This window comes from Ranitomeya variabilis, chromosome 2 (assembly GCF_051348905.1).
Source record: "Ranitomeya variabilis isolate aRanVar5 chromosome 2, aRanVar5.hap1, whole genome shotgun sequence".
Taxonomy (NCBI): domain Eukaryota; kingdom Metazoa; phylum Chordata; class Amphibia; order Anura; family Dendrobatidae; genus Ranitomeya; species Ranitomeya variabilis.
The window spans coordinates 186,391,587-186,414,637 of record NC_135233.1 but is presented as its reverse complement, the minus strand read 5'-3'; the positions used below and the strand labels follow the sequence as shown (position 1 = coordinate 186,414,637).

Genomic DNA, 23,051 nt, shown 5'->3' with positions numbered 1-23,051 from the left:
AGGTAGGAGATTCCGTGTGGTTAGCAACTAAGAATCTGAAGTTAAACGTTCCTTCACAAAAACTTGGACAGAAATTCATTGGCCCTTTCAAGATCAACGGTATTGTGAGCTCTGTGGCCTGCCGTCTGAAGCTGCCTAGAACTATGAAGGTACACCCAGTTTTTCATGTATCTTTACTAAAGCCTGTATCTCCTAATACCTTCCAGGGACGTGTTGTGCCACCTCCGCAGCCTGTGGTGATTGATGGGCAAGAACAATTTGTGGTGGAGGAAATTGTTGATTCCAGGATTCGCAGGAATCGGCTCCAATATCTGATAAGATGGCAGGGATATCCCCCTGAGGAAGACTCTTGGGAACCTGTGGAAAACATCAATGCCCAACAGAAGATTTCTCGTTTTCATCAAAGATTCCCTGAGAAACCAGGTCCAGGATCGTCCTGAGGCCGCTTCTAAGGAGGGAGTAATGTCAGGACTCTGAACATTTTTTATTACCTTTTTGTGCATTACTGCCCTTTTCCAAGATGGCTTCTTTGGTCTTATGTGCACTGTGTCTTCCTGCTATAAAACTCCACCCCAGTCTTCAGTCTGTGCTAGAGTATTCTGCCTTGCATCCAGCTCCTGACCTCTGGTGACTCCCTGGCTATATACCTGCTCCTGTGAACCTGTGTGGTTATCCTGCTACTCTGCTCTGAGTTCCAGCTGCATACACCAGTTCCAGTAATCCTCCTTCATCTGCTGCTTGTGTTTACTTCCATCTGCATTGGCTGGACATGTAAGCAGTTTCTGCTTTGCAAGAACCTGAGACTATTACCCAGACCTCCCTGGTTGAGCTAAGATATTATTTGAACTGCCTTATAAGCATATCTATCTGTGTTTTGGACTAAGCAAGGACTTATTCGTCTCAAGTATCCTCAAGAATAATTGTGTTTCATAGACTTTCTGCAGGAATGCAGTTTCCTCTGAAGTTTCCTATAGACTGCTGAGCTGCATTTGATATTTGCACCAAGGGTTGTGGACTTGAGTTTCTCTCTGCACCTGTTTGAATCACCGTGTGATAATATTGTCATGTCGGACACTGTTCAGACCAGGTCGTCTGACAGACAGCGGTAATTCCACGTTTGACCACTGTTTGCTCATTGGCGTCGGCTAGTTTTTGTCTGGCTGCTCCGGGGTTAATTTATCTGATCCTCGGATTGGAAGCTGAGCCATGCCCATTTCCTTTAAATGGTTCTCCTGATCTTTGGGCGTCGCCAATTATAGCTTCTGTCTTATCCGTAGTTATCTCGGTCCGGAGTGGAGAGCTGGTTGTTGGAGAATCGTTGCTGGTGGTGTATTTTCCTTTGTCTTATTTACGCCTTCCTATATTTGTATTTATTTTGCCCTGCACCTTTATAGCGTACTAGCTGTACTACCCGGCTTCGCCCGGGGTAATAACTGCTGTTAGCAAAATAGAATGCGTTAACAAAAATTTATTCTGCACAAAAAAACCACAAAACAAATAGATAGAAATGTAATTATTAAAAGGCAAAAACTAAGCTAATAGAAGCATTTTACAACATATATTTCAACACCAGAGATATTCCACACAGATTTAACTAAATTGGCCAAGTAATGTGAAGTAATCTTCTACTACTTATTCGAGAGCCTTTTGATAAACTACATTCTTAGTTTTTCCTTCAGGTGCAAAGACAAACAGATTTTTGGCTGTTCCAACTCTTGAACAGGCCACATAAAGTTGACCATGAGAAAAGCATGGAGATTGTAAATCTAAGCTAGCTGAAGAGCCCGGCGTTGCCTGGGCATAGTAAATATCTGTGGTTAGTTATAGCACCTCACTTCTCTTATTTTCCCATCACGCCTCTCATTTTCCCCATCACATCTTTCATTTTCACCCTCACATCTCTCATTTTCTCCCTCACACCTCTCATTTTCCCCCTCACTCCTCTTATTTTCCCCCTCACTCCTCTCATTCCCCCCTAACACTTGTCATTTCGACCTCACATCTGTCATTTTCCGATCACTCCACTATTTTCCCTCACTCCTCTCATTTTGCACTCACACCTTTTCATTTTCACCTCACACCTCTCATTTTCACCTCAGTATATACATGTTTGTCATCTCCCTTATATATAGTATACACCTGTATGTCATCTCCTGTATATAGTATATACCTGTATGTCATCTCCCCTGTATATAGTATATACCTGCTGTGTGTCATCTCCCCTGTATATAGTATATACCTGTATGTCATCTCCTCCTATATATAGTATATACCTGTATGTAATCTCCTCCTGTATTTAGTATATACCTGTGTGTCATCTCACCTATATATAGTATATATCTGTGTGTCATCTCCTGTATATAGTATATACCTGTATGTCATCTCCTCCTATACATAGCATATACCTGTATGTCATCTCCTCCTGTATATACTATATACCTGTAGGTAATCTGCTCCTGTATATAGTATATACCTGTGTGTCATCTCCTTCTGTATATAGTATATACCTGTATGTCATCTCCTGCTGTATGTAGTATGTACCTGTATGTCATCTCCTCCTCTATATAGTATATACCTGTGTGTCATCTCTCCTGTATATAGTATATATCTGTGTGTCATCTCCTCCTGCATATAGTATATACCTGTGTGTCATCTCCCCTGTAAATAGTATATACCTGTGCGTCATCTCCTCCTGTATATAGTATATATCTGTATGTCATCTCCTCCTGTATTAGACCTCGTTCACACGTTATTTGGTCAGTATTTTTACCTCAGTATTTGTAAGCTAAATTGGCAGCCTGATAAATCTCCAGCCAACAGTAAGCCCACCCCCCTGGCAGTATATATTAGCTCACACATACACATAATAGACTGGTCATGTGACTGACAGCTGCCGGATTCCTATATGGTACATTTGTTGCTCTTGTAGTTTTTCAGCTTATTAATCAGATTTTTATTTTTGAAGGATAATACCAGACTTGTGTGTGTTTTAGGGCGAGTTTCGTGTGTCAAGTTGTGTGTGTTGAGTTGCGTGTGGCAACATGCATGTAGCGACTTTTGTGAGATGAGTTTTGTGTGGCAACATGCGTGTAGCAACTTTTTGTGTGTCGAGTTGCATGTGACAGGTTAGTGTAGCAAGTTGTGTGCAGCAAGTTTTGCGCATGGCGAGTTTTGCGCGTGGCGAGTTTTATGTGTGGTGCCTTTTGAGTATGTGCAAGTTTTGTGTGAGGCAACTTTTGCATGTGTTGCAACTTTTGTGCATGTGGCAATTTTTCCGCGTGTGCAAGTTTTGCGTGTGGCGAGTTTTCCATGAGGTGAGTTTTGCACGTGTGGCGAGTTTTGCATGTGGAGAGTTTTGCGTGTGGCGAGTTTTGAGCTGCGACTTTTGTGTTTCAACTTTTATGTGGCGAGGTTGGTGTATGTGTGGTGAAATGTGCGCTGAGGGTGGTATATGTGTTTGAGCACGTGGTAGTGTGTGGCGCATTTTGTGTGTGTGTTCATATCCCCGTGGAGGTGTGGTGATTATCCCATGTCGGGGCCCCACCTTAGCAACTGTACAGTATATACTCTTTGGCGCCATCGCTCTCATTCTTTAAGTCCCCCTTGTTCACATCTGGCAGCTGTTAATTTGCCTCCAACACTTTTCCTTTCATTTTTTCCCCATTATGTAGATAGGGGCAAAATTGTTTGGTGAATTGGAAAGCGCGGGGTTAAAATTTCACCTCACAACATAGCTTTGACGCTCTCAGGGTCCAGACGTGTGACTGTGCAAAATTTTGTGCCTGTAGCTGCGACGCTTCCAACACTTTTCCTTTCACTTTTTCCCCATTATGTAGATAGGGGCAAAATTGTTTGGTGAATTGAAAAGCGCGGGGTTAAAATTTCACCTCACAACATAGCCTATGATGCTCTCGGGGTCCAGACGTGTGACTGTGCAAAATTTTGTGCCTGTAGCTGCGACGCCTCCAACACTTTTCCTTTCACTTTTTCCCCATTATAGTAAGACTCAAACAAAGAAAACCGCACCACCAAGAACCATAAATAAAGTTTAAAAATTGTATACTTTTATTAGAAACCAGTTATATAAATTACAAGGGATGTGACAGGGGTAAAACCAGAATATGGGGGAAAACACAAAGACACCAGGCATAGAACAGGCATATAGTGTTACATGTATAGTTGCTCCAAAGTGTGTCTTATTTAACAAGATTATAACCCAGAATCTAGGTACACACCATGGAAACAAACACCAGTCACGAAGGGGCTGTAAACCACCTTTGACTACGCTATCTAACAAGTTTGTACTTAAAATAAATCAACCATTATTGTATTACCTGATGCCGCCTGGAGCCCTGTGTAGCCCACCGTCCCCTACGCGCGTTTCGGCACTCAAGCCTTCTTCCGGGGGAGTGGCTTCCAGAAAAAATGGGCTGTCTTAAAAAGGCCGGCCGGCCTATCGAATAGCTACCCCTAAAGACCTGCTATTAGGCGGCGCATGGTGTGCCGGCAAGTCAGGAAGTCGGCGTCACCGAAGACGTCAGCAGGCAGAGCGGACAGGATCCTAGGTGCCGCCCACGTGACTGTCGGCGTGCACCCAGGACCCGAACCCGATCCAACCAATAGACATCAACAGCGGCGCCGAGCACCCTGACGTCAGCCAACATGCGCACTAGCAGGACGGACCGCATATATACCATGGGGAAGAGGACCACTATAAAAACGTGTGAGTAAAATGAGGCAGGAATAAAAAGAACCTGCCGAATAACACATTGATATGATGCACAAAATAGATAATATAATTAATATAAAGTGCCAAGTGATTATACATAACCATAAAATACCACCGGAAAAGACAATTTACAAATATATATAACATTGAAATTACAAAGACAGTATATCAATGTGCAAAGTGACAAGTAGGAGTGTCCAGTGTAATGATATCCATATTTCCAAAATTCCAAAAGGAGGTCCAGATACCCAACAGTATATCCAGGGGATCCTTACTAAATAAAACAAGGGGAAAGAGACCGGCCACACATATGGGAATATAGAACCTAAAATGTATAAAAACATATATGAATAAACAACACATAAAATTGGAAAGACACAAAATAAAAAACACACAGAGCAGAGGTGAAATTCATATAAAGGGAACAAAACTTAGAATTTCATTAAGGCCATGGGGTTGTACAGTACGGAGTTTCCATATCCAGAAAGCCTCCCTTTGTGCCAGTAGACGGCCCAAATTGCCCCCACGTGCATTGGGGACAATACAGTCAATGCCTTTTACCTTAAGGCCTGCTGGATCGCAGGCATGAAAGACCTTAAAATGGCGTGGAATGGTCTTGAGGACCTCTATATTGTCTTCCTCAGCGGCCGCTATGATGCCCCGAACATGCTCACGTGCACGAATTTTTAAGGCCCGAGTGGTAAGGCCCACATATGCCTTATTACACGGGCATGAGGCGTAGTATACTACCATCTTTGTGGAACACGTGATGGTTTGTGTGATGGTAAATTTGCAGCCATCTGAAGAAAGGAAATCTTTGGCGTGCACGATGTTAGGGCACGCCACACACTTACCACACGGTTTGCACCCCCAAGGTACAATGTGATACGGCCGTTCACTTGAAAAAAGTGGAGGAGGAACCTGAGGTTTGAAATAGCTTCTAACTAGGTGATCACCCAAATTCCGTGACCGCCTAGCTGTCACCGACGGTTGGTTAGGTAAGTACTGTTTTAACACAGGATCAGCAAGGAGTACTGGCCAGAACTTGGCCAACACATCCCGCATGCTATTCCATTGTGAATGGTATTGCGTAATTAACCTTACCTGGGAATTGTCCTTAACCTGCTTTGTAGAATAAAGGAGCTGGTGTCTTGTGGTGTTCCTAGCTCGGTTATATGCTCTTTTCAGAGATCTTTTACGGTAACCTCTATTCAAAAAGCGGTTTGTCATGTCCTTCGCTTGGACCTCAAAATCTTCGTCTGATGAGCAGATCCTTCTGATTCTAAGAAACTGACCAGTCGGAACAGAGTTGATTACATGAGTGGGATGGGAAGATGACGCATGTAGGACAGAATTAACTGCCGTGTCCTTACGGAAGGCATCGGTGACTAACATTCCATCCATGCCCCTCCTCACGGTGACATCTAAAAAATCAATCATGTTCAAATCAAATTTACATGTCAAACGTATATTTAAATCATTTTTATTTAAATCTGCAACAAAATTTTGTAAATCACATGATGACCCCCGCCAGATCAGGAAAATATCATCAATGTAGCGGGCCCAAAAAATGACCCGCTCCATTGATGTACCCCGATCCGACGAGAATAGGTCCCTCTCCCACAGCCCCAGGAAAAGATTTGCGTAAGCGGGCGCACAGGCCGCGCCCATCGCAGTCCCCTGGAGCTGCAGGTAGAAGGACCCATTGAACAAAAAGAAGTTGTGTGTCAACAAAAACTGCAGTAAAAGAAGAAGGAAATCATTGTCACCTGTAGAGAAGCTAGTCATGGAGAGAAAGTAAGAAACCGCTCTCAAACCATCCTGGTGGCGAATGCTAGTATATAAAGACTCAACGTCACACGTAGCAAGGATCATGTCCTCATCAATGTGGACGGAGTCAATTTTTTTAAGAAAATCTGAAGTATCCCTCAAATATGAGGGGATAGTTTCCACCAGGGGCTTGAGAAACGAATCCAAATAACGACCGATGCCCTCCGTAAGTCCACCCACCCCAGAAATAATTGGCCTACCTGGAGGATTGTGTATATTTTTGTGGACCTTAGGGAGGAGGTACAGTGTGGCAATACAAGGGTCTTTGACAATCAATACATCTCGCACCTTCGGGGTTATAATTCCATCATAAACCGCTCTCTGCATAATTTTGATCAATTCACCCTTGTAGGAAATAAGAGGGTTATATGTCAACTTTTTATAACATAAAGGATCCCGAAGTTGGCGAAATGCTTCTGCAAGATATAACTTTGATGGCCAGATGACAATGTTCCCGCCCTTGTCAGCAGGTTTAAACACCACATCTTTAAGATTTTTTAATCTCTCTAGACCCAAAAATTCAGCCCTAGAAAGGTTATTATTATGATGTATTGACGAAGGTATTCTGTCAAACTCCTTGGAGACCAGCTTGACAAAAATCTCCACATTAGGACATAATGACAAGGGCGGGAACTTAGTAGACCTAGGACGAAGAGTCGATGGTAACCTACCTAAAGTAGGATTAGAATGCTCAATTGCCAATTCCTCCAATGTGTGTAAGGCCAATTGTTCTTCAGGTAAGGGAAAGGCCTGTTGTATTTCCTCACTATGATGCCATTTTTTAAAAATCAATGAGCGGGCAAACATGTGGAGATCTTTAATGGCCACAAACCGATCAAACCGCATACTAGGAGAGAATGTAAGACCTTTAGAGAGCACTGAAATCTCATCCTTACTCAAAATATGCTCAGATAAATTAATTACCTTAGGTGTATCTTTCTGATGAAGAAAGGATTGGCCACGCTTATTAGCTTTAGACTTTTGATCCCATTTTCTTTTACCCGAATTGCCAAAACGAGTCTGCATTGACCGTTGAGAGGTATCCGAAGTTTCACCAGAGGAAGATATAGAGGAGGCAGAGGGGGACCTGTAGCTCCTATTTACTGGAGCTAATCTCTTCCATCTATAAACAGTTTTCTGTTGGAAGTCTGAGCTATCACGAAGTAGTTTTTTTGCCTGACTCGTTTTAATTTGAGTCTCCCAGTCTGCCGAGGCTTTATCCATACTACTATTAAAAGTTGTAATTATGTCTATCGGTGCCACTTTCTTAAAATCAAGAAATAGGCCATCAATTTCTGATTCCAAAGACGCAACCGATTTTTTATTTAATTCAACAAGTAGCTCCATAAATTGACATGATGCTTTGGTACATATCTCCTCCCATTTGGTCGTAAACGACTCGTCAGTTACCGGAAATGAGGGAAACACCTGAATTCGTAGCCCACGTGGAATTAAGTTCTTCTTAAGGTAGTTCTCCAAAAAGGCCCTATTCCACCATAATTTGGTGCGTTTGTGTAACAGTTTCTTAATTTGAGACTGTAGATTATTAATATCCCCTTTATCACCTACTGCCATGCTGGCAGAACCGCTGTCAAAGACCTGCGCAACTTGTACTTGCCAGGCCGCATCCCTAGATTTATAATCCATAGCTTAGAAAACCTGTGAAAAATACACAGTATAATTATGCAGCCTATATATACCAAGCCAAAATCCACATCCCAAAATGTGGAAACAATACGGATAAGATTCAGTGCACAAGTAAGTAAGACTCAAACAAAGAAAACCTGGGGCTGTGGGAGAGGGACCTATTCTCGTCGGATCGGGGTACATCAATGGAGCGGGTCATTTTTTGGGCCCGCTACATTGATGATATTTTCCTGATCTGGCGGGGGTCATCATGTGATTTACAAAATTTTGTTGCAGATTTAAATAAAAATGATTTAAATATACGTTTGACATGTAAATTTGATTTGAACATGATTGATTTTTTAGATGTCACCGTGAGGAGGGGCATGGATGGAATGTTAGTCACCGATGCCTTCCGTAAGGACACGGCAGTTAATTCTGTCCTACATGCGTCATCTTCCCATCCCACTCATGTAATCAACTCTGTTCCGACTGGTCAGTTTCTTAGAATCAGAAGGATCTGCTCATCAGACGAAGATTTTGAGGTCCAAGCGAAGGACATGACAAACCGCTTTTTGAATAGAGGTTACCGTAAAAGATCTCTGAAAAGAGCATATAACCGAGCTAGGAACACCACAAGACACCAGCTCCTTTATTCTACAAAGCAGGTTAAGGACAATTCCCAGGTAAGGTTAATTACGCAATACCATTCACAATGGAATAGCATGCGGGATGTGTTGGCCAAGTTCTGGCCAGTACTCCTTGCTGATCCTGTGTTAAAACAGTACTTACCTAACCAACCGTCGGTGACAGCTAGGCGGTCACGGAATTTGGGTGATCACCTAGTTAGAAGCTATTTCAAACCTCAGGTTCCTCCTCCACTTTTTTCAAGTGAACGGCCGTATCACATTGTACCTTGGGGGTGCAAACCGTGTGGTAAGTGTGTGGCGTGCCCTAACATCGTGCACGCCAAAGATTTCCTTTCTTCAGATGGCTGCAAATTTACCATCACACAAACCATCACGTGTTCCACAAAGATGGTAGTATACTACGCCTCATGCCCGTGTAATAAGGCATATGTGGGCCTTACCACTCGGGCCTTAAAAATTCGTGCACGTGAGCATGTTCGGGGCATCATAGCGGCCGCTGAGGAAGACAATATAGAGGTCCTCAAGACCATTCCACGCCATTTTAAGGTCTTTCATGCCTGCGATCCAGCAGGCCTTAAGGTAAAAGGCATTGACTGTATTGTCCCCAATGCACGTGGGGGCAATTTGGGCCGTCTACTGGCACAAAGGGAGGCTTTCTGGATATGGAAACTCCGTACTGTACAACCCCATGGCCTTAATGAAATTCTAAGTTTTGTTCCCTTTATATGAATTTCACCTCTGCTCTGTGTGTTTTTTATTTTGTGTCTTTCCAATTTTATGTGTTGTTTATTCATATATGTTTTTATACATTTTAGGTTCTATATTCCCATATGTGTGGCCGGTCTCTTTCCCCTTGTTTTATTTAGTAAGGATCCCCTGGATATACTGTTGGGTATCTGGACCTCCTTTTGGAATTTTGGAAATATGGATATCATTACACTGGACACTCCTACTTGTCACTTTGCACATTGATATACTGTCTTTGTAATTTCAATGTTATATATATTTGTAAATTGTCTTTTCCGGTGGTATTTTATGGTTATGTATAATCACTTGGCACTTTATATTAATTATATTATCTATTTTGTGCATCATATCAATGTGTTATTCGGCAGGTTCTTTTTATTCCTGCCTCATTTTACTCACACGTTTTTATAGTGGTCCTCTTCCCCATGGTATATATGCGGTCCGTCCTGCTAGTGCGCATGTTGGCTGACGTCAGGGTGCTCGGCGCCGCTGTTGATGTCTATTGGTTGGATCGGGTTCGGGTCCTGGGTGCACGCCGACAGTCACGTGGGCGGCACCTAGGATCCTGTCCGCTCTGCCTGCTGACGTCTTCGGTGACGCCGACTTCCTGACTTGCCGGCACACCATGCGCCGCCTAATAGCAGGTCTTTAGGGGTAGCTATTCGATAGGCCGGCCGGCCTTTTTAAGACAGCCCATTTTTTCTGGAAGCCACTCCCCCGGAAGAAGGCTTGAGCGCCGAAACGCGCGTAGGGGACGGTGGGCTACACAGGGCTCCAGGCGGCATCAGGTAATACAATAATGGTTGATTTATTTTAAGTACAAACTTGTTAGATAGCGTAGTCAAAGGTGGTTTACAGCCCCTTCGTGACTGGTGTTTGTTTCCATGGTGTGCACCTAGATTCTGGGTTATAATCTTGTTAAATAAGACACACTTTGGAGCAACTATACATGTAACACTATATGCCTGTTCTATGCCTGGTGTCTTTGTGTTTTCCCCCATATTCTGGTTTTACCCCTGTCACATCCCTTGTAATTTATATAACTGGTTTCTAATAAAAGTATACAATTTTTAAACTTTATTTATGGTTCTTGGTGGTGCGGTTTTCTTTGTTTGAGTCTTACTTACTTGTGCACTGAATCTTATCCGTATTGTTTCCACATTTTGGGATGTGGATTTTGGCTTGGTATATATAGGCTGCATTTTTCCCCATTATGTAGATAGGGGCAAAATTGTTTGGTGAATTGGAAAGCGCGGGGTTAAAATTTCACCTCACAACATAGCCTATGATGCTCTCGGGGTCCAGACGTGTGACTGTGCAAAATTTTGTGGCTGTAGCTGCGACGGTTCAGATGCCAATTCCAGACATACACACATACATACACACATTCAACTTTATATATTAGATTCCTGAGTGACTGCGGCGTGGTGTATATTTTCCTTTATCCTTGTGTGTTATAACTGTGGGTATTGGTCTATTGCATTCACTGGGTGGTGGGCGGTGGTGTTCAGTCTAGGGCTGAATCAGAAGTCAGGGTGAGGGTGGAGGCCTGAACATGCACACCTTCAGTGTAAACTTCAGGTAGAGGGTCAGACAGGGTTTCCCTAGTCTGAGGGAAATTGCAGGGTCCCGGGTTATTAGCTCTCGCCCTCATTGTATCCCCGTGACAAATATAGACTTTACCACTTATAAAACTGTGTCCTGTAGTTGTCTTGTTCCACGCAAACAGTCTCTTGAGTTATACCCTATAATTATTACAGGCTGTCTTAGACAGAAAGCAGGACCCCGGGAGGTGAGCTGCTCTGTGAGTCTGTGTGCCTGCGTGTGTGTATGTGTGCGGTGCGGAGCGGTGCTGCACTGGAGAATCCTCCCGTTCGCCGGTGGGCCAGTCCAAGCCTGGGTGCAAATCATGCCTGATGCACTCTGATGCAGACTCTGCCTGCTGCGCACTGATGCAGATCCTACAGGTTGCACTCTGCTACAAACACTGCCTGCTGCACTCTGGTGCAAATCCTGCCTGCACTCTGATGCAGATCCTGCCTGCTGCACTCTGATACAAACACTGCTTGCTGCACTCTGGTGCGAGCTCTGCTGCACAATCGTGTGAACTCTGTCTGCTGCACTCTGATGCAAACTCTGCTGCACTTTGATGCGAACTCTGTCTCCTGCATTCTAAATCAAACTCTGCCAGCTGCTCCCTCCAGTCTGTCCTCTGGGTCCAGCTGCTGCGCGTCAGTTGGTCTGTCCTGGAGTGGCACCTGGCGTTCATCAGGAGCCAAGTCTAACCTCACCATCAGAGGCTCTAGTGAACAGTCAGGTGTTCATTTAGTCACGGCTCTCCACGGTCCATGGCACAGTGGTTCCACAAACCATGTCCGTGACAGGGGTTCTCATTCTTTTTCGGAGCCCAGTGACTATGGAGGAGAAATTCTCTTAGATTTTTTTCCCCTTCTAAAAGTTATACTGGGGTTAGCTTGGCCGGAACCTGTGTATTATCTTTAGTGCACTATTTGCTTGTTCATCATATGTGTCTACAAATCTGATGATTTTATACTGGTTTTTTTTTTGTTTTTCATTCAGAAGAATTTCACGATTATTTTTTTTAGCCCTATTAAAAACTTTCCCTAAAACTTTATTCTTGATATCCTCTCAATGAAAATCTCCCAAATAGGCTTTGTCATCAGAACAATTTTGTCGCGTTCGCAGGTACTGACTGACTGGGATACCTGCCTTTAAAGGTGAAGGATGCCAGCTATTCCATTGTTGGTCGCAGTGATTTTGCGATAGATATTTGTGTGTTTTCCGCTATCTCAATCAATTGAAATAGCAAGATCCAAAAAAATGAATGTGCCTATCACCAATTTTGTGCCTGAGAAACATACTGTACCTATCTTGTTATTATTAAAAGGAAGGTACCGCATTTGTAGATCATTAATAAATCAATGTAATGTAGCATAACATGCTGTTATAACCAAGTTTTGATTGCATTTGAAACATATTTTGTGTGTTATAGGAGTTTAAAGAAGGCACTGGGGGCTGACATCTTGTTTTCACAGTAGCAGCATGACACTTTCAGTGTACAGCACCCCATGGTCATAGGAGATAACAGATGGGCTCTGACCCTACCCATTGTAATAGAACTGTCACTGCTCAGACAGTTCTCTTCCTCTTTCTGTGCTTCATGCTTAGTGTGGCACACACATACACACAATGATAAGATTGAGTCAACTTCTCCCTCTTTTTATCTGGTTTCAGATGTGATTTCCCACACCAGTTACTTGCCACAGTTGAGTTGGAATGAGCATCACATGTTTGAAACAAAGTTGTTTACCCACAATTGTGGAAAGGTACCAACAATTTTGTGATGCCCATTTGGGGGATTTTGTGTGAAATTATGTCAAATTTGCCTTTTTTGTCTGTTTTTTTTATTGTTCCAATACACACAAAGGAAATAAACTTGTATAACAAAAGATGTGTAATTACAATAATTTTCTGTTAGAAATTCTTTATTTTCTGGAGCAATGTAGATGTTAGTGCTGATAAGACTTCAGGTGATGCAATGGCCGTTTTATTTGTAACTTAAAGGGAATCTGTCACCCTTTTTTTCGATATGAGCTAAAAATATAGTTCAATTTAGCCTGAGCTCTGCATTACAGCAATATCTTTCATATCCCGATTCCCCACCTTTGGTGAGAAAATACCTTTGTAATCTCTCCAGCGTCCTATGTAAATTACCACGGTCCAATCGGATGGGCGAGGCCTATTCGCCATCTCTCACCCCACTCCTCGGCGTGCTGGATGTAACGAGATCTGTGAATAGCACAGATCCTGTACAGTTTCTGCGCGTGCGCATTGAATTGGCCTCTAGCGCCTGCACAGTACTGTGGGCAAAGCATTAAATCATTGTTGCGCATGCACCGGCTTTTTATCCTGTGCTCTGTGCCCCAGAAGTATTGATGTGGAAATCATGGAAAATACCGGCGCATGCGCAATAATGAGTTTTATGCTTTGCCCACAGTTGGGAAAAACATACTGCGCACGCGCGAGAGGCCATTTCAATGCGCAGGAAAACAATGTCAACGCAGGAAAGAAGAAAAATAAATGCGTAGAGCAAGGCAGGAGGTGGGGAGAGACGGCAAATAACTCCCTCCCTTCGGACCAGACTGTGGTAATTTACATAGGACGCCGGAGAGATCACAAAGGTATTTTCTAAGCAAAGGTGGGGAATTAGGGGATATGAAAGGTACTGCTGTAATGCAGAGCTCATGCTAAATTGAACTATATTTTTAGCTCATATCGAAAAAAAGGGGTGACAGATTCCCTTTAATGCAATATTATTTGGCAGGTTACATTCAGACTGGCAGACACAACAGTGACAACACATAAACAAGAAAATAACACAGTCTTGGCCAAAGGTTTTGAGACTGGCAGAGATTTTGTTTTTCACAGTTTGCTGCTTCACTATACCATAGAAATATCTTACAAAAAAAAAAAGCTGGTGCAGACATCAAGACCAGATAGCAGCTACTACATGTGCACTCACTAGCTCTGCCCCTACTATTAATATTTTGTATTTGTGTCGTTTTTTATATGTGTTTTTATAAGATCATCATCTTGCGTCTCATTGCTCTAAAATCAACAACTGTTCTGGAGCAAACTCAAATTCATTTTGCCCCAACCAGAGCTCTGGAAGTTCGTTGGCAGTGTCTAGACCCATCTCCAAAACCAAAGATTTTAGGACGTCTTCATCTACCCGATCCAAGTCAAATATTCCAGCTCCACTTGCGAGGGATGCCTGACTGCTCAGAGCCCAGTGCTGGGTGGCAGCTGCTCCTTGGTATTGGCTATTAAGCCTCTGGAGTTGCACACTAGCTCGGAAGTGCTGGGATGGAGTCAATCCAAAGGTGTTCTGCTTGGGAGCTGTCACACCTTGTGATGTTAGCCCTGCGGTCGGCATGGATGGGGTCCCAATAACCACAGTATTGCTATCACTTATGGCTGTTTTGGGGTAGTGACTTATTGCTACCGTTTTTCTGTCTTTCATTCTTGCTCCAAGATTTTAGCACTAGGCACTGAAAATATAAAACATTCATACATTGTAGAAAAGTCAAATATTCTTTAGTATACATAGATAATACCAGCACCCAAATAGCAGACATAGATTATACTAAAATTGTTTCTTAGGGATCTTTTCATACCCCTGTAGAGCACAGAGGGCTGTTGCAATTACACCTCCTAAACATCATGGTGAGACTGATGGTGGAAAATGAATGCCACAGAAATGAGAATCTAAAAGGTCACGTCTCTCGTTGTGGAGAGTGCCAAGCTGGTGTAAGGAGACTTATAGGCCATGCAATGCTCCTCTGGCAAAATAAATATGCAAATTGTCTCTGCAGAGAGGAAGAGAACTAGAACTCTAGTGCCACCTGTTGGAAGTAGAAATCCAAAATGTCAATATTGACCCTTTCAGGAGTCTTGCCATATGATTTCGTATAAAAGCCAAACCAGACACCCAATTGCAAACATGTGTTTCTGGTTCTTTGCTACTCCTCAGTGCAAAGCAAGAGGTCTGATTTGGCTGGTTGGGAGGCTCCTGACAGAAGTCTAAAAGGGAACATCTCTTTATTAAAGGTTTGATATTAAAGGGAACCTGTCACCCCAAAATGGAAGTTGAGCTAAGCCCACCGGCATCAGGGGCTTATCTACAGCATTCTGGAATGCTGTAGATAAGCCCCCGATGTATCCTGAAAGATGAGAAAAAGAGGTTAGATTATACTCCCCCAGGGGCGGTCCCGCTGCGGTGGGCATCGCGGTCTGGTCCGGGGCCTCCAATCTTCTTACGATCATGTCCTTTTCTTGTCTTCACGCTGCAGCTCAGGCGCAGGCGTACTTGTCTGCCCTGTTGAGGGCAGAGCAAAGTACTGCAGTGCGCAGGCGCCGGGATAGATCAGAGAGTCCCAGCGCCTGCGCACTGCAGTACTTTGCTGTGCCCTCAACAGGGCAGACAAAGTACGCCTGCACCAGAGTCACAGCGTGAAGACAAGAAGAGGACGTCATCCTATGAAGATGTGAGGCCCCGGACCGGACCGCGACGCCCATCGAACCGGACCACAGCGGGAACGCCCCTGGGTGAGTATAATCTAACCTCTTTTTCTCATCTCTCAGGATACATCGGGGGCTTATTTACAGCATTCCAGAATGCTGTAGATAAGCCCCAATGCCGGTGGGCTTAGCTCAACTTCCATTTTGGGGGTGACAGGTTCCCTTTAACTTTAAAGATCACTTCTTCCAATAGGTGGCGCTATTGGTTCAAGTACTGTTCCTCTCTGAAGAGACAATTTGCATAGAAACTAGAGTCATATAGTACAAAACATTAATTTCTCAAGATCTCTGTTACCGCCACAAGACAAATGGTTTTAAATATGTTAGGGTTTATAGATTACATTAAAGCAAGTCTGTAAATTATAAAAGTGGTAGAAAATGTTATTCTGTTCTGGGTGGTTGCTGTCTAATGAGTGGCAATGGGTTGGCATTTTTCCCCTAGATAACCATGTGTACTAGGTGGGCTGACCTGTACTAGCCTGCGGCTTTAATCAGAACATGCAGTGCTCAGGGCTGGTTCCTCTTCTCCAGGAGCCCAGTGGGCATTGGGTGGGGGCTGCATAGCGTTGTAACTCTCTGGGAAGTGATAAGACCCAGGCAGTGGTCAGGGCTTGTTCCGATTCTCCAGGTGCCCATTGGGCATCAGGTAGGGACTGCACAGCATTATATCTCTCAGGGAAGTGATAAAACCAGGCAGTTCTCAGGACTGTTTCATATTCTCCAGGTGCCCAGTGGGCATCAGGTAGGGACTGCACAGCATTGTACCTCTCAGGGAAGTGATACGATCAGGCAGTGCTCTGGGCTGGTTCCTATTTTCCAGGTGCCCCGTTGGCACTAGGTAAGGACTGCACAGCATTGAACCTCTCAGGGAAGTGATAAGACCAGGCAGTCCTCAGGGTTTGTTCCTATTCTCCAGGTGCCCAGTGGGCATCAGGCAGGGACTGCACAGCATTGTACCTCTCAGGGAAGTGATAAGACCAGGCAGTGCTCAAGACTGGTTCCAGTTCTCCAAGTGCCCAGTGAGCATTGAGCGGGGAGTGCACAGCATTGTACCTCTGGGAAGTGGTAAGATGAGGCACCGCTCAGGGCTGGTTCCTATTCTCCAGGTGCCCAGTGGGAATAGGCTGGGGAGTGCATAGCATTGTACCTCTCTGTGAAGTGGTAAGACCAGGCAGTGCTCAGGACTGGTCCCTATTCTCCAAGTGCCCAGTGGGCACTGGGTGGGGACTGCACAGAGTTGTACCTCTCTGGGAAATAATAAGACCCAGGCAGTGCTGGGAAGTTTGCGTTCTGGTGTATGAAGTGCCATGCTCGTTGTCATGTTGTTTCTCCCATGACTGCTCGTGTGCAGGGTTTGGTGTTGCAGCCTGGTCTCTGTGGTCTATGTTGAGGAGCTGGTCATCTACAGTTTGTTAGAGAAGCACCATAGATGGCCTGACATTATCATTCTAGCCAGGGCTAAACCTGGAAGGACTGATGGCAGAGAGGGTTGAAGCCCAGGTGAGGGGCCTCACACAGGAGGTTATGTGAAAGGTCTTGCAGTTGGTGAAAATCACCAGTTTTTGGTACTTCTGGTGGCTGGTGGATAATGGAAATATGAGCAACACTGGCACTCTTGGTGGCATTTGTGTTATTGACTAAGTATTAAAATGGACTGAGAATTACAGTCATCTTTCCACAAAGGGGTAATACTGCAACTATGGAGTGGGCACAGTATGGAGCAGTGTGTTTGAGGCCTTACTTAATGTGCTTCAATGGATATGTAAAAGATCTCAGTGTTACAATTTGTGTACATATGACTCATAGATAAGGGGGCATACAGTTGTGTTCAAAAGTTTACATACCCCGGCAGAATTTTTGCTTTCTTGGTCTTTTTTCAAAGAATATGAATGATAACACCAAAACTTTTTCTCCACTCATGGTTAGTGGTTGGGTGAAGCCATTTATTGTCAAACTACTGTGTTTTCTCTTTTTAAATCATAATGACAACCCAAAACATCCAAATGACCCTGATCAAAAGTTTACATACCCTGGTGATTTTGGCCTGATAACTTGCACAGAAGTTGACACAAATGGGTTTGAATGGCTACTAAAGGTAACATCCTCACCTGTGACCTGTTTGCTTGTAATCAGTGTGTGTGCATAAAAGCTGAGTGAGTTTCTGGGATCCAGACAGACTCTTGCATCTTTTTTCCAGCCACTGATATTTCTGGATTGTGAGTTATGGGGAAAACAAAAGAATTGTCAACAGATTGATGTGAAAAGATAGTTGAACTATATAAAACAGGAAAGGGATACAAAAAGATATCCAAGGAATTGATTATGCCAGTCAGCAGCGCTCAAACTGTGATTAACAAATGGAAAATCAGGGGCTCTGTAAAAACAAAACCACTGTCAGATAGACCAACAAAAATTATGTCCACAACTGCCAGAAAAATTGTCCGGGATGCAAAGAAAAACCCACAAATAACATCAGCTGAAATACTGGATTCTCTGAAAGCTAGCGGCGTGGCTGTTTCAAGATGCACAATAAGGAGACACTTGAAGAAAAATGGGCTACATGGTCGAGTTGCCAGAAGGAAAGCCATTACTGCACAAATGCCACAAGGTGTCTTGCCTATGATACGCAAATCAGCACAGACACAAATCTTAAAACGTCTGGAACAAAGGAATTTGAAGTGATGAGATCAAAATTGAACTTTTTGGCCACAACCATCAATGTTACATTTGTAGAGAGGTCAACAAGGCCTATGATGAAAGGAACACAATTCATTCTGTAAAGCACGGAGGTGGATCCCTGATATTTTGGGGATGTGTGAGCTACATAGGCACAGGAAACTTGGTCAAAATTGAAGGAAAGATGAATGCAGCACGTTATCAGCAAATACTGGAGGCAAAATTGCACTCGTCAGCCTGGAAGCTGCGTAAGGGACGTACTTGGACGTTCCAACATGACAGCGATCCAAAACACAAGGCCAAGTGACCTGTCATTGGCAACAGCAGAACAAAGTGAAGGTTCTGGAGTGGCCATCTCCATCTCCTGACCTCAGTATCATTGAGCCACTCTGGGGAGATCTCATGCCGCAGTTCATGCTAGACAGCCCAGGAATTTACAGGAACTGGAGACTTTTTGCCAAGAAGAGCGGGCAGCTTTACCATCTTAGAAAATAAAGAACCTCATCCACAACTTCTACAAAAGGCTTCAAGCTGTCATTGATGTTAAGGGGGGGGGGGGCAATACACAGTATTAAGAAATAGGGTATGTGAACTTTTGATTCGGGTCATTTGGATGTTTTGGGTTGTCATTATGATTTAAATAGAGAAAACACAGTAGTTTGACAGTAAATGGCTTCACCCAACCAGTAACAATGAGTGGAGAAAATGTTTTGGTGTTATCATTCATATTCTATGAAAAAAAGGCCAAGAAAGCAAAAATTGTATGTAAACTTTTGAGCACAACTGTACATTGGGGGCATACAGGCTACATAGCAGTACATTATATATGTGACTCCTATGCACTGGAGATCTATATGACGCCTTGTGAGACAGAAGCAGAAGTCTGAGATGAAGGAGGGCAGAGTGCACATCACTTACCTCACTGCACTGCAGCAGAGGAACATTTCATCCTGAAGAGGAAGCCTGAAGACAGCAGAGATGTTGTGTCTTATCTACATAAGGAAACATTTCTCTTCATTGTTACATAGAGCATTCGCCAATGGTCTGACAGGTCTTCTCGGAGAGCAGGTTAGCAGTGTAGGCACTGGGGTTCCCCTTAGAGGAGCAGCGGGGTCTGGCACAGGAGGAGATGTGCCCCTGCACAATGTAGGAGCAGGAGGCCCTATATCCCTGACACTAGGAGCAGCTCAGTGTGTGATGTTGCCAGGACATGAAAAGACTGATTGTCTTCTGATCCTGTTACAGAACTATGGAGCCAGAGTGGAGCCGCCCTGTCCCAAATCTACAGTCTCAGAACAAAGGAGAATTTGTCTGAGTTTAATTAAAGAAAAAAAAAGGAGATTTTGCAGGTTATCTCTCCAAGTCAGCCAGAACTGAAGCAGCTTTTACTTGTTTTACTGCCAATACCAATATTATCCAAGCTCTGAGAAGAGCCCTTAGAGTATGTTCACACTGACGCTTTTTCTGGCTGTCCAAACCATCCATTTTTGAAGCAGAAGACACTAAGGTTTTTTTTCTCTGCAGTTTTTTGAACCTGAAGTGTCTTTCATAATATTTTTGGTTGCTTTTTCAACATTTTCATCCACTGGTTCTTTTTTTTGTTAAAGTGTTTTAGGGCATCTTTTTACTGGCACTTTCCGCATGTTTTTTAGTAATTCATTCAACAATGAATCAAACTAGCGGTTATTGAAGTTATATCATTGACAGATCGCATGTTTTTAGCTATCCCAATGACTTGTGACTGTGGAGCGCCCGCTAGGACTGTGGGGTACTCGGTACCGGGTTGGCACAGTTCTTAAAGGGGAAGTCAGTGGCAGTGACCTGGTCTGTGGCCCTGGGCGTCCAGTTAAATGGGATGAATGGACGTGGAAATAAAGTCTAATATAGTAATGTTCATGACGCCACCTGTGGTACTCGGCTAGGGATGGCCGATGCTGCTTAAAGGGGTCCAATAAGGCTGATGGTAATACAGCTTAGATGGTTTCGCTCCCCACAGGTGGACCGGAGGCCCCAGGGCTACCAAGACAGTCTATGAGGGGTTGTAGATGTTGGGGTGCAGGAAATATTGGAGGACACAGGATTTGCAGTCTCTTTATCTTTTACTGGTGAAATTGCAGTCCAGGGCACAGGTTACAAATGATCTTTGAAATCTGGGCAGTCGGGAAGCGGTTCGGAATACCCCTAGCCAGGTGGGGTTGGAAGCCTTCCTTTCTGCGCTGAATTCTGGGTTCTTGATGCATTAGCTTTCCTCAAGTCCCTCTCTCAATCTGTCCCTTAGGTGGAACACTACCAGCATGGCAGGCAGCTCGAGCCTTTCAACAGGTGTCCCTCTGTTGTGGTGACTCCAGGCTCTAATCTGCTGCTGTGCCTTCAGGTGTCAGTTGTGGCCAGGAGACCTGCAATCTCATGCCCTCCAGTTTCGGCTGTGGGGCATACAGTTCCCACCCAACCTCGGACTCCAGTGTCCGGTTTCTTGCGCTCAATCCGGGGAATGAGCCCAATCGCAGCTCCACTCCCAATTTCTCTCCCACTTGCTGCTTCTCCCTTCACTGTTTCACACAGACTGAACTCTAACTCCTCCTGCAGATCAGAACTTATAGGGAAGCTACCCTGAAATCGGGTCTAGAGCTCCCCCTCCTGGCCTAGAGTCAGGAAAGTGTTGTATGCTAGTATTACCTGCTAAGGGGACTCCTTCTCGCTTCCGGGCATGGTATCACCCTCCCCGGGAGGCAGGCAATACCACTGTGACAACCGGATTCTTGGGGTGTTGCAACTGCAGACTTATCGATTTGTAAAGGACAACCCCTTTAAGCCCAGCAGCCGGTTAGTGGACATGATGGGCTGCTTGCTCACATTTCCTTTGGATGAACCTCGGGTGCGCTGGGGAAATTAGTGGCACTATATAAGTGAATAAAATAAATGAAATGTGAAAAGTTAAAGTGAGAACTGTAGTAAATTAGCTAAGAAGGCTAAGAGGAGACCTAACAGCTGTCTACAAATATCTGAAGTGCTGTCACACTCTAGAGGGATCATCATTATTCTCATTTGCACATGGAAACACGAGAAGCAATGGAATGAAACTGAAAGGGAGAAGATACAGATTAGATATTAGAAAAAACTTTTTGACAGTGAGGGTGATCAATGAGCAGAACAGACGGCCATGATAGTTGGTGAGTTCTCCTTCAATTGAAGTCTTCACTAGAGATGAGCGGTGTTCGAGTCGAACTGTTCGCCAATTTCAAATTCGAGCTGTTTTGGGCGGTGTTCAAGTCGTTCGACGAACCCGAACAATTTGCTTAAAATTCGGCTGTTCGAGTTTCTGCTTGATAACTGTTCGTTCACCAAAAGCCTAGCTTGATTTGCACATTAAAACTGTTTACCATTGTTAATAGACTGTTTCAGTGTATAGTGGGAGGGGGGGGATAGATCTGTGCTGAAATGATGCCGATCTTTTTTTTTTCCTTTCCCGCATTTACAGAGGGGCGGTGCCGTCTCTCAGCCTATCAGCAGTGCACACACACACAGCAATGTGCATGTGATGCATACAAGCAAGGGCATGTGTCATTGGCTGTGTATGTCACATGTCCTTGCCCTATAAGAACCAGCCATTTGCCCCGTCGCCACCATTTCCTCACTGCTGCAGCTTAGTTCAGATAGATTAAGGGGATCGCAGTCTATACATAGAAAAGGTCCTCAGAAAAAAACTAAATATGTTGATAGATTAATCTGAGAACTCCAAGAATCAAATGATCAAAAATATTTATTAAGACATAAACCAGTCATACAGGGTGCCAACGTTTTGGCCCAAAGGCCTTTTTCGAGGCTCTTATCTGAAAAATGATACAACATAATTGATCAGAGATATTATATAGCCATATCCATGCATAAACTGGTTACAGTTCAAGAGTGAATGTGTATAGATGAATCTCGACTCAAAATCCACCATAAAAATATTAGCGTACGGAGGCGCTACGTTACTACCCATTGCGGTGCCGTTAAGTTGAATAAAAAAAGTCATCTTCAAAAAGGAAAAAGTTTTTTGTCAAAATAAGTGTCAATACTGAGCTACAGAAATTTTTCAAGTCAGAATGAAACTGGGTATGTTGTATGTAATTCTGGATCATTTGTTTAATATACTACATTTTTTCTATATAGACTACCTATAACCAGACATCATGATATGATAATTTTCCTATTTTGTTTTCCTAAGGGTACCGTCACACATTGAAATTTTCATCGCTGCGACGGCACGATCCGTGACGTCGCAGCGATCGTATGAATATCGCTCCAGCGTCGTAGACTGCGGTCACACGTTGCAATCACGGCGCTGGAGCGATGCCGAAGTCCCCGGGTAACCAGGGTAAACATCGGGTAACTAAGCGCAGGGCCGCGCTTAGTAACCCGATGTTTACCCTGGTTACCAGCGTAAACGTAAAAAAACAAACAGTACATACTCACCCGTCGGTGTCCTTCAGGTCCCTTGCCGTCTACTTCCTGCTCTGAGTGCAGCCGTACAGTGAGAGCAGATCGCAGCACCGCTGCGCTCTGCTCTCACTTTCCGGCCGGCACTCAGAGCAGGAAGCAGACGGCAAGGGACCTGAAGGACACCAACGGGTGAGCATGTACGGTTTGTTTTTTTACGTTTACGCTGGTAACCAGGGTAAACATCGGGTTACTAAGCGCGGCCCTGC

At 44.1% G+C, this 23,051-nt stretch overlaps 1 long non-coding RNA gene across 1 annotated transcript; it reads right to left on the bottom strand.

Annotated features, from left to right (window-relative positions):
- Nucleotides 1–13,980: 13,980 nt before the first annotated feature.
- On the bottom strand, nucleotides 13,981–19,570 carry LOC143809215 (uncharacterized). The gene is made up of 2 exons (XR_013222154.1): nucleotides 19,279–19,570; nucleotides 13,981–14,654 (listed from the first exon to the last, which is right to left on the bottom strand). It is a non-coding gene; the product is annotated as an uncharacterized LOC143809215 (long non-coding RNA).
- Between the last annotated feature and the right edge of the window lie 3,481 nt (nucleotides 19,571–23,051).